The 4,873-nt window shown below is 41.0% G+C and overlaps 1 protein-coding gene across 3 annotated transcripts in view; it reads left to right on the top strand.

The window, feature by feature from the left end:
• PAG1 (phosphoprotein membrane anchor with glycosphingolipid microdomains 1) overlaps window positions 1-4,873 on the top strand; it is a 106,338-nt gene that overhangs the window by 51,042 nt on the left and 50,423 nt on the right. The window contains exon 3 of one of the 3 annotated variants that reach the window (XM_031552889.1): window positions 3,450-3,586. The exons of the other annotated variants lie outside the window; for them this stretch is intronic. The gene's annotated coding sequence lies outside the window, so the exon portion shown is untranslated. The remainder of the gene's footprint in view (window positions 1-3,449; window positions 3,587-4,873) is intronic. 3 annotated transcript variants of the gene reach the window in all.

Here is a 4,873-nt window from a genome sequence, read left to right as displayed (position 1 = left end):
TTTTTATTTCCCCTTGAATAAAATGTCCTAGTCTGGCATCTCCAGGAAGAGCATCTGCTGCAGAGATGTGTTTGGAAGTTGTAAGTTATGACACTTCACCTTTTTAAACAAGTTTTTCCATTGTGCTGCCTCTTGAAGCCACTGAAGTCTCCAGCTGCTGTGAAAAAGCTCTGCACTGAAGGCATCATTCTGGTTTGGGCTGACTTCATTAAGATTAGATAAAATCCCACTTCACTGCTTAATATGAATATCTTTGTTCATCTTTTTCCCTAAAAATAATAGTCTGACATTGTGATTTCTTTTCATTAGAAATAAATTTTGAATATTCCTTCTATTAAAAATGGGCACGTCTCATATTTCAGCCTATTAAAAAGAAATTTATTTACAACAGTCAGGGGACTAATAATATTTAGAAGGTCCAGTCTGCTCTACATTTTTCATCAACTTTGACAACTTGTCTAGAAATCCTGTGTTTGCAAGTTCAAACCCAGATTTTCAGTATGTCTCAATGAATATGTTCATTGGGATTTACAAAAACTTCATACTTCAGCTGTATTCTATCCCCACAGGAATTTTTTCTCCAACGGACATTCAAATAATTATCCTTTATTTATATAATAGTTACGCAAATATTCAAAATTCACATTACATTATTTAATGTGCTTACATTAATGTAATATATTGACACTAACCTAAATTCAAATGTAAAATGTTAATTTAATATACTTGAATATTCTCACTGCAGTCTTACAGCAGGCTAAGGATGCTGTAGGGGCATCAGAGGAACACCTGTTCATGAAACTCCTTGACCTGCTTCATTGCAAGAGAGCAGTTCTAAGCCAAACAAGGATCTGAAGATACCTTTCACAGTTGTGACAACACAACATATGTTACTACTTTGTGTGAATACAAGTAGAGATGATTTAAACTCTGCTTTTGGCTGATTATTCTTCTGGGGTCTTTTCTTTGATAATGAAGATGCCATTGGCAAAACCTATTCAGAAAGGACAGAGTGGGTATTCCTGCAGAGACTGCCGAGTAGATTGGGATGCTTCTGGCATACAGATATTTGTAACAGATGTTTCCAATTAACTGCAATAATGCTGGGAAAAGAATAAATGAACTTTCTCCAGGATCTTCTAGATGAATATTGATGCAATGCAGTTCTACTCAGGCTGGAAGGTTTTAATGTACAGATGCTTGGGGCAGGGGTTGAAAAATCAAAGAGAAAATATTTGGCTCAAAAGCTGACGTCCTGTCTGTGGAAGCAGGTCAGGTTCAAGAGAAACCTTCTGTCTTGGATTCAGCTGCCTGTCCTGGCTTGTCCTGTCCCCATCCTGAGGACAGTGCCACCACTTGTCCACAGAACCCTGGAGTTGCACTACTGAATAGAATTTAAAGTGCAAAACACAATAAGGTTCGTGATTTCAAGTTATCTGCAGTGGTTTCCCCATCCATTTTAACCACTTTCTAGCTAGCAGGGCAGAGAGAACAAGGCTGGGGTCACCTGGAACAATTTTCTGCTCGTTCCAAGTAATGCTTGTGCAGTGTGGATGAAGCACGAATGTATGAGATCAGATCCAGTGATTAATGGCAGATCAGTGCTGGTGGTGCTTTGGGTTTGGGCAGAAGGGGGCTAGAGCTGCTGGAGAGGGGAAGAACAAGGATGCAACTGCAGCAAGGCGGGAGATAAAGAAAAGAATGGGAACACAGGAGAAGGAGTCTGAGGTGGTGGGACACAACTAACTGAAAACCTTATCTCTATTGGTCTGTTAACTGAAAGCACAAAACAACTGTTACACTGGATGATAGATGGCTACTTTATCGGGAAATGTAACTTTAGCTACTTGTCTGCATCTTAGGTATGAGGGTTCTATACTTGTGAGATAACTGCCCTTCACTGAGTTTATTTTCTTGCTGTCCTCTGAAGTTTGAAAGAAAAGAGATTAATTTTCTGCAACTTGATTAGCCGTTTATCATGGAACAAAATTCTTCCTATATGAATGGGACTGTGAGCAGTGATGCTTCCCATTTGAAGAAACAGGGATTGGTGGGCCAAGGGAAACCTGCCAAGCTGCTGTTCCTAAGCAGACTTACGCGAGCAGAGATTCTGGCTTTGGCTCACTGTAACTTCTGGTGCCTCGTACAGAGAGGATGCTGACAGCGACACTAAGCATCTGCCTTTAAAAGTGATAGTAAAGGAGAATTCATATTTTGTCTTTTCCCTCCCCAGGCAATGAAAAAGGAGAAAAACTGTAATGAAATCCATTAGAAACCATGAGGAGGGCAGTGAGCTCAGCAAGATGATTTGAGTATCATTGAATTATTTACACAAAACCATCTTCGGTGCTGCGATAGCTGACAGCTCCAGAGCTCTCAGGGCCACCTCTGTCCTTGTGCCCATCTGTGGTGGAAGGCAGGAGCTGTGCAGCCAGGCTGGGCCAAGGTGTAGACATGTAGGGCCTCGTAACATCTGCATCCCCATCCAGACTTCATGGGGAGTGTCTGACTCCTATCCGTCTGTCCCATCAGCCTGCTTTGGTGTGGGAGGGATGACCTAGTGACACCCGTATAGTTCCCATGAGTTTAATGCAAATACTGAACAAGAATTTCAGGATTTGGTTAGGTGTGGGGGTTTTTATAGGCAGGCTGATGTGATCCTCTGTGATGTGCAGTTACATGTTCTGGCAAAGCTTGCTTATTTAAACAAATCTCATCATTGTTTGCTGTTTTGTCTGGTGTATTTTGTGCACTGCAGGGTCTGGAGGTGAGGAGCAGACTTCAGCTAACCCTGTGGTGCATCAGCAACTTAGTAGCCTCACCTTAAGTACTGTGTGCTGTTTTGGGTGCCATAGTACAAAAAGGACATAAAGCTATTAGAAATTGTCCAAAGGAAGGCTACAAAGGTGGTGAAGGTTCTAGAGGGCAAGGCATACAAGGAGCGGCTGAGGCCTCATGCTTTACCCGGTGCAGAGCAGAGGAGCTGAGGGGAGGCCTTATGGTGACTGCAGCTCCTCACAGGGAGTGGAGGGGCAGCAACAGGGCCTGAGGCAGCAGCACGAGGCTGTATCAGTGGAGGGAGAGGTGGGGGGTTAGGAAAAGGAGATGGGCATGGAACAGACTCCCCAGGGTAGTGGTCATGGCACTGAGCTGGAGTTCAAGGAGTATTTGTACAGTTCTGACAGATACAGGGTCTGATTTATAGGTGGTTCTGTGTGGAGCTAGGAGCTGGACCAAGTGATCCTTATGTGTCCCTTCCAGCTCAGGGTATTCTATGATTCTTTGTAAAACTGACGGAAACTGCACTTAAGGATCGAAAAATTCTTGCAGTCCACATGGCCTTGCAGAGTTTCTTAAGTGTCTTGTTCAGTTTGCTGATGAAATGGTTTAAAGGGTTATTTTCTAAAAACAGAGATGTACAGACATCTTAGGTTGTTCTTCTTTTGCAGGTGCTGGTCAGAGCAGTGATGCTGTGTGCTGTCTGTCCATCTGCACTGTCTGTCAGCTCCCATACACAGGCGTCCTGGGAGGAAAGCAAGACAGAACCTTTATGAACAGATATAAGAAGGGAGAAATTGGCGATGTTGTATGTTTTATTTTAGTTTTTGTACTTCTTTAGGCTATTTTTTTTAATGACCGTAACACAGGTCAAACTCTTGCAGTATTGCTACATTTCATGCCATTGCCACATGAGGCAGTGCACAGGCAGGCAGCTTGCTCTGCTTTGTCCTCTGGATGCTTTGGAGTATGCTGTAGACAGCTTTGGTTGCGTAAAGAAGTGTTAGGAATAATTAGCCAACCTTTTATGTGTCTTTGGTGCGGATTAAGGTTGTTCATCTTGTTTTTTCCTGCTTTTTAAAACAGTTTTCTCTTTTGAACGATAATCAAAGAGACTAAAAACTATGAGCTGGTGATATTCTATTCCATTTTTCCTGAAATGAGTCTTCCAAAATTAAACGTTATCTCAATTCACTGTGGTTAAATCAAAGTTTATACAGATGGATTCTCTGCTTTGCCTTGCCTTGCCTTCCCTTCCTCACTCTCCATTTCCCTCTGTCTTTGTGTCTGGTTGATCCCCTCTTTTATGAACAAACAAATTCCACAAAGATCTTCAGTACTGATTCAGTACTTAAATAAGCTTCCAGTAGTTTTTGCAGAGCAGTAGATCTGGTGGAGGACTGGTATACTTTGTGCTAATACTTACTATACAGAGATTTTAATTTTCATATTTTTTTATAAATAATAAATTTGTTGAAACGTTTTTATCAGTTATGCTTTTGCTGAGTATGATGCCATTACCCCTGGCAACAACATTGGGATAATTCTGACAGGATCAGGAATCAGGAATACAAGTTAGCTCTGGGCTCCTGGTGATGAGGCTATGACACAGGTATTCTTTCTCTATCACAGCTTGTCAACATATGACAGAAGGATATCATCCTTTATCTCCTTTTAGCATTTATAATCTCAAATCCTTGATTGATACCTAGATTTATATTTTCTGGTGGCTGTTTTGCCAATTACCATGGTATCATTTCCATTTCCAAAACCTCTGTCTGCTATAGTCCTCTGTAGTCTAGCCAATTATTTTGATGCACTTTAATCAGATTTGACATTTAAAAATAAACATATGATTCCCTTGTGCATTTATGGTTTAGCAATTTCATTGCGATAATCAGATCTTGTCCATATATTCAAATAATTTAGGAGTATTTCTCCTGGTTAGCTAAGACAATACTAGATAATGGATTTACGCTATTTTTAACCAAATCTATAAAGATCTGAATGTCAGGAGTCTGAAAGAGCTTTGGCAGGAAATGAAATTAAAAAGTGGAAAATAGGAAAAGTGAGAGGATGCAGAAGAGGATTAACA

The sequence above is a fragment of the Meleagris gallopavo genome, chromosome 3 (genome assembly GCF_000146605.3).
Source record: "Meleagris gallopavo isolate NT-WF06-2002-E0010 breed Aviagen turkey brand Nicholas breeding stock chromosome 3, Turkey_5.1, whole genome shotgun sequence".
Classification (NCBI taxonomy): Eukaryota; Metazoa; Chordata; class Aves; order Galliformes; family Phasianidae; genus Meleagris; species Meleagris gallopavo.
Note: the sequence above shows the minus strand (reverse complement) of the source record. Positions and strands in the feature narration are given on the sequence as shown.